The following is a 14,851-nucleotide window of genomic DNA, read 5'->3' as shown; positions in this document are numbered from 1 at the left end:
CCTTTCCTCCTATTCCTAAAATAATGAAGATGTTTCTGTGCCCAGGATGTGATGCTGAGGCCAAGGAGAAGATGTAATATTTGGACACATGTTCTGCTGCTCACTTACCCAAATCCTATTTGCTTTTCCTTCCCTTTCAAACAAGCCCATTCTCTAGGTCATTGTGTCCAAGCACAGCCTTTGCTCCTCTCGTGTCTGAAGCCAAAGCCCTGCTCAGGTAGTCCTGCTTTTCCTGTTGCAGTTACTCAGCTCACCTGCAAAGCCTGGGACAGAGTCTCCAGCTCTGATCGTTTGTGGGAACCCTGAAACCTGGGAGTTTTGAGCTTTCTGTGCTTTCTGACACTGACCCCCAGGAGAACACTGCTTTCGATTTAAGGCCTTGGAGAAGGCTTCCAAATATAAGTAATAGAGTTAAAATTATTGTGTGTAGTTTGAATAGAGTAATAGAGAATAGAGTAATTGTGTAATATCACATGGTGAAGGGTTTGGAATTTGGGGTTTTAGAATATAGTAGTAGGTATGGGACAAGATGAAAGTTCTTAAGTGTTGTCCTTTTCTTCCTTCTTGTTCCTTTTTAGTTTTGAATAATAGTTTTTGGTTGAATAGAAAATCCCACAGTGCAGATCACAGGTATATAGTCATTAGGTCAAAAGTATAAATAATATAGATGTTAGCTTTCAATCTGATAACCTTAAAAGACCTTGTAACTAACTAAGTCCACCAACATTTTCTCGCTTTTAGCTTGTTGGATAGAAGTACTGCAAAACTCTCTGTACTATAAATAGAATTAATAAACGACTAACTGCAAACAAAAAATCTGTCCCCCATGCATTCAATCCTAACTCTGAGTAAAAACAAACAAAAAACCCAACTAACCACTAATATGTAGAGCCACTAATAATCATTAACAATCTTTCCTCCTCATATCATCCACTCTGTTTTCCTAGGTCTTCATCCAATCCATTGAGCATTTATACTCAATGGGCATGAAACTTTACTTATAAAGTGATCTCAAAATCAGGTAGGTTATCACGAATACGAAAGCTGATTTCATCTTTGTCTCCTTGCTCCCCAGCACTTGCCTTATCTACAAGTAAAAAAGTATCCTGGAAAAAGTAAAAAAGTATCCTGGTCTTAAAGTAAAATATTTGTATTTAGCCCAGGCAAAAAGAGCTTGTTCTTCCTTTAGGGACCATCCCAGGAACAGCAGGAGTGTTGAGTTGAAATGCTCATCCCAAATATGTCCTTTGAAGTGCTGTAAGTGGTTAAGATTTGACAAGGTTTCACTGCAGCTGATGCTCTGCAGTTCCCAGTGTCCCATGGATGGCCTCTGGCCTGGCTGTGGCTGAAGCATTTTCCCCAGGATGATGATCTGTGTGTGCTCCCGTCCCTCTGTGGCTCAGCAGAGCTGTTTTGCTGTCAGCTCTGGCAGCTGGATGTGTTTCTGTTTGCCATGCAGGCACTGCTATCCTTCTGCAGTGTATTTAAATTCTGTACCAAGGAGCACAAAGGAAATCTGTCGATAGATTTGTTAATTGTTGGTGCATAATGGTATCTTTTGGAGAACAGCACCTGGCCAGGCTGGAATATGCTGCCAGTTGGCACTTTGGGAATACCTTAAAGTCAGGACAAAAGCTCTCAGTGATGCAGCTGTGTCACACCACTCTCACTGTGCAGGGCACAGAAGAGGCTCTCTGCAGCATCTGAAGGGCAAACAAAGGGGAAGGAGCCTGGATTGGTGAGCCTTGATTGCACCACACAGGGATCAGAGGAGATGAACACAGCCTAGTGCACTGTTTGGAAAATAAAGGTTCCAATTACACAAGGTGCTGCTGCATCTGTGCCTCCCTGGCAGCTGTGAGGAGAATGAAAACCGCAGCTATCATTACATTAGATATTAATAATTAATTCTCCCTTGGAATTCTGTGTGCTTGGGCATTGTACAGAAGACTGGTTTGGGTTAAGGCTGAAATTTTTAAAACTGCCACCTTTCCCTCCTAATTTTCAAAGGACAGAAGTATTCATAGCCCAAGGGTCTGTCTCCAGTGATGGGTGCAGAGATCAGACAGGCTCAGGGACAGAGTGACATGAGGTCCAGCTGGGGAATGGGTGTGGGACCCTCCTGAGCCAGTGTGGGCTGCTTTGCTTTTGGTGGGGACATGCAGGGGACAGGTAAAGCTGCTGATGTGGCAGCAGGTCCTGCCTGACAGCTGGGGTTGGAGGTCACCTGAACCCCCAGGAGCTCTGCAGCTTGGCTGTTCCCTTATGCCATTCCCCTGAGGAATTTCCTGAACAAAAGGGAATCTGGGCCTGGGTTGTTGCTTTGAGGAAGAGCACCCAAGGCTCGGTGTTTCTGAGGATTGTTTTGGGAAATGAGCTGCACCTAAAAGAAAATATTTCTTCAGCTGAGATGAGGGTTAACACGGGCCTCTGAGGTGCTCACTGGGATCTGTGGGATGTGGGGCTTGGCCTGGCAGCCTGGTTGTCCCAGGGCAGGAGTGTGAGCTGAGTGTGGCTGAGCCCCTCCCAGCACTGCTCCTGCCCTCGGTGTGAACTGGACCTGAGCTGGGAGCTGAGCTGGGACCTGAAATGGGATGTGAGCTGGGATCTGCTGCTGGCCCTTCTCACCCCGAGGTGAACGTGGGGCTGCTGAATTCCTCCCCCTATGGGCTCCTGCCCACCCCAAAATGGGGATGCTGAGTGTCCCCCCCATGGGCTCCTGCACACCCCAAAATGGGGATGCTGAATTCCTCTCTCCACAGGCTCCTGCCTGTGTGCCCCAGCCCTGTGCTAGCTGCAGTGCTGGAGGTGGAGCAGAGCCAGGGGTGGCTGTGCCTGCTGCATGGAGAGCAGCTCCCTCATTTCACTGCCAGCCCAGCCCAGCAGAGCGTGCCTGGCTTTGAGGAATGCCTTTATTAGTTGGCTGTGATCTGTTGGCAAATTAGGCCACGCCAAATGTGCTTGCAGCCTCCTGCTGTGAGGAGGATGCTCCTGAGATCCTCAGCACACCTTGGAGGTGTTTGCACATTACAGAGTGTTTGCAGTCTATTTGTCCTGCCTTTGATCATGTCCTTGCTGAGTGTATTCTACTTGCATGCCCTTCCCTCCCTCAGCATTGATCCTTTTTATAATCTTTTATAACCACTTGGGTTTCAATTCCCTCACAGTTCTCTAATTAGTGTTCTTTTCTTCCACTGCTAAGGCAAGCCTGGGTCTGTTGTACCAGCTGATATTGTGGCTCAACACACATTACCTAGCACGTGGGTGTGAGAATTATGTAGTGCATTATATGTACTGCTTGTTAAATTTGGCATTTTATGCATGGTTATGGGGCGTGTAGTAATACAATTAGAGGGATATCTGGAAGACATAGTTTTGATGCCTCAGATTTCAATCAAACAAACTGAATTTGCTTATTTATCATAGCAGGGGATAGAATTAGACTTGATGCTAAACTTTAAATGAAGGGAAAAACGGAATTTTAGGTTAGGGGTATCACCCCAGCTGGCAAAAGTCACTTGGCCTGTGAGGGGTTTGCTCAGCTGGCTGTGCCACAGTGAAGGTGTGATCTGCCATGGCTCTGTCCCAAGCCGTGTCTCTGCATTTTTGGGCACACCTCCTGCCTGGGCTGGCTCCCGTGACTGCTGCCAGCAACAGAGTGGCCGTGTGCTGTGCTTGCCAGAGATTTACAATGAATACACCAAATATCTCCCCTCAAGCTGTGCTAGGAGACTGTGTGTGTTTAGACACATGCTGGGTAGCAGCACATCATCCCATGCATGCTTCCAAGTTCTGCAAAATACCCCCTCAGCTTCCATTTCTTTTCCAGGAGAAGTTACCAGATGCTTCGTTATTGTTTTGCAAAACAGGCTGCATATTACCCATATGTTTTCCCCCTTGTTTTTCAGGACACAAACTAAACGTTGGTGACTGTTTCAAGTACTCATTAAATATTTTAGATAGGTTGGGAGTGAAGAGCAAGAGCTTTTCAGAGCATGGAGCAGGCAGAAAATCCGTGCAGTGGGGCATCCTGGCCATGGCAGGCTGGGGTGCGGCTCCTGGGTGGCACAGGCTTAATGGGAAAGGATTAATAACCTTCATACACTTGCAAGAAAGGGAATATTTCAGGGTGGTAGCCAAGCCTCCTGGCGAGAGGTGCTCAGAGGTTTTTGATCCTTTAATCTCCTTTTTGAGGAAAAGGAGATGAGTTTTTTCTGCTGGGTCTATGAGGGCTGTCAGCAGCCAGAGGTGGTGCAGGAGCAAGGGGGAGGTTGTGGCAGGCTGGAGGTCTTAAGGGCAAGCAAAAAAGGCAGAGGGGCTGTTCTCTGGGGCTGCTGGAGCACAGGGGGATTGAGGTGAATGACACTTAATTACAGGTCTTTGTTTTATGTTCTGCCCCTTGACAGAGGCCCCTTTAAGGGCATAAATCTGTAGCTGCACATCCTGTAAAAATGGGAATTCTGGGATGAAGGCGCCATTCAGATAGTGTAGCTGTTCAGGTGAGTTAAGTCTACCCAGAAAACGAAGACATGTCTGAAAATGAATGTTTATAAATTAAGTACATATCCCAGAGTAAATATTAGGCAGAACCAAGGGACAGATTCCCATGAATAGTGCCTTACTTCCCAAGTATTCCCTCAGGTGCTGATGCAGCTGTGCTGATATTTAGGGATCTGAAGGAATTCGGATGGAAACTGGCAGATATCCATGTTTTGCTTTGTTGAATTTTCAGGAAGAAATTACCGTTTCAAAGTTTCTGATAAATATTTTGCTGTGCAAAACTCAGCCAAATGGTGCATAACTCAAAATATCTCCCCCGCATCAAAGTCCCTGGTAATTTCTACACTATTTCATCTTGATTTTGTAAATGGCTTTTTGTTAGACTGCTTTGGGGAATGGGGATGACTTTACCATTTTTAATATGTCTTTTTGCACCTCTTCATCTCATGCAATGCTGCAATAAGAAGTTTGCCTAGCAACCAGTGGATCCACTAAGGATTATGGAAAAACTTATTAACGTCACTTATTGACACAACCTTGACAATTCACCTGTCAAAAGGTTGACACTTCAATGGGTGATGAGTGCAAGAGATTATTAATAGTGTAATTTCTGATTGTTTCATGTCAGAAATATCATGTCAGAACGTCATGTGGAAATATCAGATGCTTAGGAGCTAAATCTTGGCTGCTCTGAGATCAGCTGAAGGGACCAGAAGGAAGCAAAGGCCATAGGCTGGCCATAGGTACTAAATGTCCCTGATTTGCTGTCAAGGGAGAGAAGGGCTCATCCAGAGTGGGGATTCTTTGGAGAAAAGACTGTTCTGTGAGAAAGCTGGAGGTGTTCCTGATACCTCACAGGGATCTATAGCTGGGAGGGAAAGGGGCTGTGTTCTAGTGGCTTCTCTGCCTTCAGAAGCTTCCAGACATTTCTGTTTGCAGCATGATGTAGAAAGGAATGACCTTTCTCCACAATACTTCCTTAGCAATGCTCCATGACTTTGGCTCCAGCTGTCCATGCTATTTAACTGTAAAGTGCCATAGATTTTTATTTCACTTGAACTCTACCCTGACCACTACCTACTGCCTTTCAGGTGGCAGCACAACCATCTGTATGAAGTCCCCCCTGCTTTGGTTCCAAGCTCAGTGTCCCTGTGGAAGGTGATCTCTGGTGTCATTCCATGGCCACAGCTGGTTTTCCACTGGCAGGAACTGCTGTGGTTGGCACTGTGCACCTGTGACCTCCCTCCCATACCTGCTGGACAAAGGCTCCTGCTCCAGCTGGACACAAATGAGACAGGAATACGAAAATGAGGAGCTGTGCTCTGACACAATTTCTGGGAGCAGGAGCAGAGAGCAGAATGCAGCTTGGAGGATGTGCCCCGTCACTGAGGCTGTGCAGGGAATAAAGCTGATGGAAATTCTGGCTGCTCAAACTGGAGGGCTGTGCTCTGCCTCTCCTGCCTGGGGGAGGTTTGCAGTTGGAGCTGTGATAAATGCTCTGGATGTTTTATTGTGTGTTCCTGCTCTGCTTACCAGGGCCTTTGGCAGCCCAGCCTGGGAGCAGCTGTGGGTTCACCACGGCCAGCCAGAGCCCAAACCCAGCAGTGCCAGAGCCCAAACCCAGCTGTGCCAGAGCCCAAACCCAGCAGTGCCAGAACCCAGAACCCCAACCCAGCAGTGCCAGAGCCCAAACCCAGCGATGCCAGAGCCCAGAACCCAAACCCAGCTGTGCCAGAACCCATAACCCAGAGCCCAAACCCAGCAGTGCCAGAACCCAGAACCCAAACCCAGCAGTGCCAGAGCCCAAACCCAGCAGTGCCAGAACCCAGAACCCAGAGCCCAAACCCAGCAGTGCCAGAACCCAGAACCCAAACCCAGCAGTGCCAGAGCCCAAACCCAGCAGTGCCAGAACCCAGAGCCCAAACCCAGCTGTGCCAGAGCCCAAACCCAGCAGTGCAAGAACCCAGAGCCCAAACCCAGCAGTGCCAGAGCCCAAACCCAGCAGTGCCAGAACCCAGAGCCCAAACCCAGCTGTGCCAGAGCCCAAACCCAGCAGTGCCAGAACCCAGAACCCAAACCCAGCAGTGCCAGAACCCATAACCCAGAGCCCAAACCCAGCAGTGCCAGAACCCAAACCCAGCAGTGCAAGAACCCAGCACCCAAACCCAGCAGTGCCAGAGCCCAGAACCCAGCAGTGCCAGAACCCAGCACCCAAACCCAGCAGTGCCAGAGCCCAAACCCAGCAGTGCCAGAACCCAGCACCCAAACCCAGCAGTGCCAGAGCCCAAACCCAGCAGTGCCAGAACCCAGAACCCAAACCCAGCAGTGCCAGAACCCAGAGCCCAAACCCAGCAGTGCCAGAGCCCAAACCCAGCAGTGCCAGAACCCAGCACCCAAACCCAGCAGTGCCAGAACCCAGCACCCAAACCCAGCAGTGCCAGAACCCAGAACCCAGCACCCAAACCCAGCAGTGCCAGAACCCAAACCCAGCAGTGCTAGAACCCAAATCCAGCAGTGCCAGAACCCAGAACCCAAACCCAGCAGTGCCAGAGCCCAAACCCAGCAGTGCCAGAACCCAGAACCCAAACCAGCAGTGCTGGACTCCTCTGTGTGTGTGTGTGTGTGTGTGTGTGAGTCAGGGTGCTCAGAGCTGGATGGCCTCAGCAGAGCTGTGTCAGCCATCCCCCCAGCCTGGGTCTGTCCTCTTCTGGAGGCCAGTGCTAATCGGGCATGACTTGGAATATCAAGTGTAGCCATAGAGGTTTGCAGTGGCTGTGCTGTGCAGGTCTGCAAGGGAAGCTACCCACATGCCAGGACAGTGCACACACCGTAAATCTCTGCCCTGGGTTGCATATGAAATAAGCAATTTAATTACAAGCTACTAAGACTTTACAAGCAAGTGAATCTGATTCACCCACATCATAACTTGCATGAAAATAATGCCTGTACTTCAACAGATGAGCATATAAATGAAAATGTTAAAAATAAAATACTTTATTTAATCCTTAATTTGTGGTGGTTCAAGGCAATAACTGCCATAGACAAATTAATATGCTTTATTAGGAAATCAACATGTTGGAAATGTAGCCTAATCTGTTCTGCCAGGGAATCATGCCAGCATGTAATGACAATACATAATGTATACAATTCCTATTGACTTTTTTCTGCTTAGCAGCTTGAGTGAGTAGTAGCTTCTAAACTGGTGAGTGCAGAAATCTTGCAGAGCTCCTGAAGTCTTTGAATCTAAGAGACAGCAGGTTGGAAAACAGAATTGCTAAAGCATAGTTAGTAACAATTTTTAGCTGAACAGGAAAATGCCACGGGGATGATAATAATTAAATATGCTGAAAGTGTTATTTACATACCTGCTCATGAATTTCTTCAACGTGTGTACAAGACACCTCTCAGTGTCTCACAAGTCAGGAGATCTTGGTTCTTCCCAATTATCCACAGCTTGTTAGACCCTCAAACATTGCACAATAAACACAGGAAGCTCAATTTCACAAATAACTAAATGTGCAATAGTCAATTAATGCTGTGCTCCTGCTCTGCAGTCCGTGGATGCTCTTCTTTGTAATGCTGTGGCACGATGCTTTAAGGTCTTGTTTGGCACGTGTATTTAAAAAAATGCTACTGCTGATTGCTGCTCTGCACAGTTGAAATAGCTTTCTTAACTAAAAGTGGAGAAAATTGATTAGAACAGCTAGACTGTGGTTAAAGAAATAGTCATAAGTTCCCTGTTAATCAATGAAAAATTCTGTATAGCAGTAATGAATTCCGATATTTTTCCCTGTATTTAAAGAGCCTGGCAACAGGCCAGAGGTACTGAGGCTATGGGTTAGAGTCTGCTTTGGAAACAGCAAACAGGATTTTAACTGCAGGATACCAATTGACTTCCAGCATTTACAAAAAAAAAAAAAAAGGATTTATGGCCTTAGCTCTGAGGGAATTAGTGACACTTACCTCTGCTCTTTCAATGCTCCAACAGTGGGTTTGAAGTGTTGGCTGGGTTTCACCACTGGCATTCTGCAGGAGGCATAGGGGGGTGATAAAAAGCAAAGCAGGCAACAGTCACCTCCCCCAGGTGTTTCTGAGCTCCTTCTGGAAGGGGGGAGTGTAATTCCCTGTGCTGAGGCTGACTGTGCCTGGGTCACTCTTTGATAGAGATGTGTCTGTACACTTTGTCTGGCAGGACCTGGGGTGTCTTCTGGGAAAAACCTCCAGGAAAGCAATGCAAGAACCAAATATTTCCCTGCATTTTGTGCTTGTGTGTATATAAGTAGGGGTAAGAAGGCAGCACTGCCGTTTGGACAGCCAATGTCCCATTTCCCACCTGCTCTGTGCTGCCACTGCCTGACACCTCCCAGGCACAAGTCGTGTCCTTTCCCCACGGGAGTGCCTGGCTCACATTGTACAGCAGAACAATTGAAATTTTTCTGTGGTTTTCTGCGTCATTCTTCCATTTCTTTGGACCTGCTTGGTGAACCTACCTGTGCTTGCCTGGGGTTTCGTGGCAGTCATGATGCCTCCCCTGTAAGGCACGAGATCCCAGAGGTGCCACCCCAGAGGTGACACACGGTGACTGCGTGGGGCTGTTGGAGCTCCTGGCCTGCCCCTCCATGGCGACTGGTTTGCTTTGCACTCCAAACAGAAGGTGACAGCACTGGGAAGTGGGAGTGCCCCAAATGTCCTCGTCCACCCCCTTGTTCTTTCCCTCTCTGCCTGGGAGGATGGAGCAAAAACTGACCCAGGGAAAAGCCATTAGAATCAGCTTCCCAAAAACCCCTTCCTCCTTTGCTCTGGAAATATCTGCATTTCGGAAGGAAATGGAAGAGACTCGAATCTTTCTGTGTGGCCAAGTGGAGCTGCAGAATTTTGCAAAGCTCTTTGGTGAAGAAAGAGTGCAAGACAGCCATCTGGTCCCTGCCCATCAGCATTCACAGGCCTCCCAGCAATTTGCATTCTTCGTTTGCTGCCGAATGAGGGCTGTTTCCAAGACACAGGGGAGTCTAGAGAGACTTGTGAAGAGACCATTTTATTCCTTGTGATACCATTTATTAGGGAGATAATTAAAAATTCACCACAAATGTGCTTTAATTAATACATCAAGATGAGAATGTAAAGCCCTTAGGGTGGAAGAAGAAACTTCACCTTTAAATATAAAATGTACCTTACTTGCTTTAAAGTAGACCTTTGAGAATGGCAGTTTTACTTATCTAAGCTTTTTAGAAAGTTGAAATCTCTTTGTAACAGGTAGATAATGGTTTCAGCTGCTTTTTTTTTTAGGCAAGGAAATAACAGCAGGTATTGAAGTGGAATACTGCTATTTTCATAGCTGGGAAATTATCTGTTTTACACTTCTGGTAGATAAATTATCTGAGTAATTGTAGGAGAAATTCAGGCCTCGTGTGTAATATAAAACACCAAAGAGAGCTTTTAAGGAGAAGAATGCTTTTCAAACTTTATTTTTTGGAGGTTGGAGAAAAGGGAAAATACTTAAATAGGTGCCTTATACGTAACAGGCCATATTATTCAGAAAAACACAATAGCGTTATAAATTAATTCCACAAGTTATTTCTCTCGAGATCTTGCTCAGTACCTCAGCATTTAACGTGTGCCTCCTCAGGCTGGCTGCTGTGCTCTTTGGGTTTAATTGAAACTGTGCTGACATTAAACCCACCTAAATATTCAACACAAACTGCCTGAGAAGCACGACCAGAACAGGATGCCTTTGCTACCCCTGGCACAGGCAGCAAAACGTTCTGTTGGGTTTTGTGGGTGCTGAGAGAAATCTCTGGGGATTAAACTGGGGCTGAGCCTGCCCTGGCCATGCCCGAGCACTTGGGTGGGGATGCTCTGCTTTGGGCTCTGAGCTGACCCTGCTGCCTCAGGGAACACAGACAAGAAAGATCCTCCCAGAAATAGGAGTGGAACAGTACATTTGTGGCCTTGGTTCTAGTCAATGCTAACTACAACAGTGCCCTTAAAAAATGACACTTTTGTGGAATTCTGTGCTTTACTTTTAATTAAGAGGCAAAGTAATTTGAACCTGAAGGGAAAACTGCCCATTGTCCTTGGGCTTTTTTTTTCCGTTTTTAAAAAAATATTCTGGTTGCAGCTGATAGCGCATGAAGGAGAAATAAAACAGCTCAGAATGAAAGGCAGTGTCAGATGCTATGAGAAATTAGTTCACCCAGCTGAACATCTGGCTGCTGTGTACCCCAAAGCTCCTGAGGCTCTGGGCACTGCTGAGCTGATGGGACTCTGGAAGTTAAAGCAGCTTGAAGAGGCATCAGCTTCCCCTCAACTTCTCCATCTTTAAAGAGGATGGAACTAGAGGAAATGATAGCTTAATGGAAGACCTGTTACAGAAAACTTTTGGGGAGAGAAAGATTTATTTGAATATCTTAGAATCATAAAATAATGTGTTGGAAGCAACCTCAAGGATCATCTGGTCCAGCTTTTCATGGCAAAAGCCAACCATGGGGATCAAATGATCTTAGACATGGCTGTTTTATGCAAAGGAAGATGAAGACATTGGAGATGTTTTGCTTTTCTGTACTTGTGCAGCTTGGCAGGAGCACTCTGTGCTGGGTTAGGAACTGGCTGGATGGCTGGTCCAGAGAGTGGTGGTGAATGGTGCTGCATCCAGCTGGGGATCAGTCACCAGTGGTGTCCCTCAGGGCTCTGTGCTGGGGCCAGTCCTGGTCAATATTTTTACTGACGACATGGATGAGGGCATTGAGTCTTTCATTAGTAAATGTGCTGTTGGCACTGAGCTGGGAGCATGTGTCGATCTGTTGGAAGGGAGGAGGACTCTGCAGAGAGACCTGGAATGTTTGCATGGATGGGCAGAGTCCAATGGGATGAAATTTAACAAGTCCAAGTGCCCAGTCCTGCATTTTGGCCACAGTAACCCCTGCAGTGTTACAGGCTGGGGACAGAGTGGCTGGACAGTGCCCAGGCACAAAGGGACCGGGGGGCACTGATGGACAGCAGCTGGACATGAGCCAGCAGTGTGCCCTGGTGGCCAGGAAGGCCCGTGGCCCCTGGCCTGGATCAGGAATGGTGTGGCCAGCAGGAGCAGGGAGGTTCTTGCCCTGTACTCGGCACAGGTGAGGCCACACCTCGAGTGCTGTGTCCAGTTGTGTCCCCTCAGCTCAGGGAGGACGCTGAGACGCTCGAGTGCGTCCAGAGGAGGCAACGAGGCTGGGGAGGGGCTTGGAACACAAACCCTGTGAGGAACGGCTGAGAGAGCTGTGGGTGTTCATCCTGGAGAAAAGGAGACTCACAGTGACCTTATCCCTCTCTACAACTCCTGACAGGTGGCTGTGTCAGCTGGGGTTGGTCTCTTCACCAGGCAGCACTGACACTACCAGAGCACACAGCCTCAGACTCTGCCAGCAGAAATACAGGTTGGATATTAGTGTTGGAATTCAAAATACAAGGAATTGCCAGAACATTGGGTCTGTAAGCCAAAGCTTAGAATTAAACACCTTGGAAAAGGGTTCCAAACTTAGGTGCTAGAAATGACAATGTAGATTTATAGCTTAAAGCAGAGACGTGTTAAGTAAATTTAGCTTTAGAGTTTAAGACATAGAAAAAAATAAAGGTAGTTACAAAGGGAACAAGACGTTTTAGAGTGCAGCAATGCCAGTTTGTGTGTTGTGATATGATTGGCTAAGTTCACACTGTAGTATGAGTCAATAAGACAAAATATCTTGGTATTGGATTTGAAACATAAATATCTCTGTTGGCAGTGTTCTATTGGTTAATAAATCCTTAAAAGACCTTGTAATCGTAAGTCTTGTGACTTCTGAGCCATGCTGTGAACATCTGTAAGATGAACTTACCCTTTCTGCCTGTGTAGAAGATAAGAAAAATAAACCACACTTTCTAAAGCAGCTCAGAAGTCCTGTCTCTTTGCTTCATTCGGGAAAAAGAAAAAAGAAAAAGAAGATGTGACGTGGGAACAATAAGCCCACACTTAGAAGATGTGATATGGGAGCAATAAACCCACATGCTAGGAAAAAGATTTTTATGGAAAGAGTGATAAAGTACTGGAATGGTTTGCCTGGGAAGGTGGTGGAGTCACCATCCCTGGATGTGTTTAAAAAGCCTGGATGTGGCACTTGGTGCCATGGTCTAGTTGAGCTGTTAGGGCATGGGCTGGACTCAATGATCTTGGAGGTCTCTTCCAACCTCGTGATTCTGTGATTCTATATTGGACTACTGAATAGTCAAATTTTAAAGAGACTGAGAAAGTTCTGGTTGTAGAAGCAAAAAGAGAAGAGAGCAGATAAACTGAAGGTACTTTTGGGTTTTATGTGTGGCTTTGTCATACATGTGTATTGACACCTATTGCAGATCCAAACCTGTATTTTAGCACTAACTGGGTGTTACAAGCACAGGTAAGTGTATGAACTTTTCTTTAGGCTTTTCCTGCCCTTATCTTGGCATCCAGCTATTGTGAATTGAACTGTTAGCTAATAGGCCATCTTTCTGTTCTTCACAGCACAACCAGTGCAGGACTATATGGAATTGTTTGATTGCAACAACTTCATTACCTTCTCCTACCCTTAGTATTGCCAATAATTTATCTGTATTCTCTGAAATTTTGCTCTGGTTTGAATGATCTCAAGTCTTAAAGACTGAACTCCAGTTGAATATTTCAGGGTCAAGATGAAAAAGTCAACACAGAGTGCTGTAAAGCTGTTGTGCACACAGCCTTAGCAGCAGGTAAAGTGCTGTTCAGCTGGAGCATTGGAAATGTCCTTTATTCCTGCAGACTGATGTGGGCTTGGCTGTGAGTTTTAACACAGGATTCTTGGTAGCCCAGGGTGAGATTTTTTTCCTCAGTTTTGTTTTGCTAGACCTGGACCCCAAGCATTAACTGGTGCATCCTTTCTTCTGTAGGTCTGTATTTGGCAGCTGCTGGAGAGGGCTGCTTTTAACCTCTGTTATCAACTGATGCTGCTACCTCCAGACTTTTATGTGTTTAGATGTGTTTTATTTAAAAGTGTGTCTAAATGTTTAGCCTTCGGAATACTTTTTTTTTTTTAAAGTTTGATTTCTACCTCAGTTCTGATATAAAGCTTGTTCTTTTGTGACACCTGTATTCGGTCTGCAAATTCCTGTTGATGCAATTCCTAACAGAAGGGGAGGAGCTCGGGGTGCTTTTATGAGCACCTTTGTTCCAGGCAGAAGTATGTGTGTAATTAAAGCTAATGTTGCTTAGAGGATGCTCAGACTCCATCATCCTGTAATCCTCAGGTGGCCTCAAATACCTGTCCCTGCTTGGCAAGGGAGACCAAAATGATGGTCATTCACTCTCTCACAGGCCTGGGGGAGTTCTGTAAGCAGAGCCAGCCAGTGTGTTCCTGCTTTAGCAGTGGGGAAATTAAAATAACTGGTTTTTTTTATTTTAGATATTGAATAATTTGCTCCGGTCACACTCCATGTCCAATCCTCTTGGCCCATGCTGCAGAGGATACAATTTTTTGCCACTGAAATCCAGAAATCTTTAGAGTCACCAAAAGCCCCCATTCTTTACTTTTGTAATTTAAATGAAGAAAAGCTGATGTCTGCAGCAAATGATAGATAAGGAAAGAAACTTCATGGGGTTCTTACAAATGCTTTTGACTCTCATTTTCAAAGTTGAGGCTTTACAGCATATTCTTATTAGATACAGTGATAGAGCTGATGAATTACTTTTTAGATCAGAGAAGAATGCTGATAAGTTGGATTTGGTATTGTAGCTGTCATTGTGGTAGAAAACATTATCTCTACTAGAAATACATTTTGAAGAGCCTTGTTTGCCTTTGCCTTTGTGAATGTCACCCATGTGATCAAACTGTGCATTCAGGCAGTCAGGATGGGTGTGCTTCACCTCAGGCTCCACGCTGTCTCTGGGTGGGGGTCTCAGGAGCCCTGTGCCAAAGCACAGGATGGAATTGCAGCAGTGCCTTGTGTTCCTCCGGAGCCGGGTGCCACTGCAGAGCTGCTCTCCTTTTCTCTCTGGTGTAGCTGAGGCTGTTCCTGGCCCCGGGAGGACAAACAGGCAGGGCAGGACAGGCTGTGCTGCTCTGCCAGCCCTGCCCCAGCCCTGAGCATGCCGTGAGCTGCTCCTTCCAGCACCTTCCCCTGCCTCCTGCCACTCATTCCAAAAGGGGTTTTCCCCAAATTCCACCCCACTAAGGGTGACTTCAAGCTGGACAGGGTGAGAATACAGACTTGTTTCTCCCAGAGTCTGATTTTACTCTTGTACATAAGGACAGACTTGCTGCACACAGGGTGTGACACTTCTGTGGATCATCGATCCTGACCCATTTCTGGGCCAATGTGTGCAAAG

This window comes from Sturnus vulgaris, chromosome 12 (genome assembly GCF_052056855.1).
Source record: "Sturnus vulgaris isolate bStuVul1 chromosome 12, bStuVul1.hap1, whole genome shotgun sequence".
NCBI lineage: Eukaryota > Metazoa > Chordata > Aves > Passeriformes > Sturnidae > Sturnus > Sturnus vulgaris.
Note: the sequence above shows the minus strand (reverse complement) of the source record.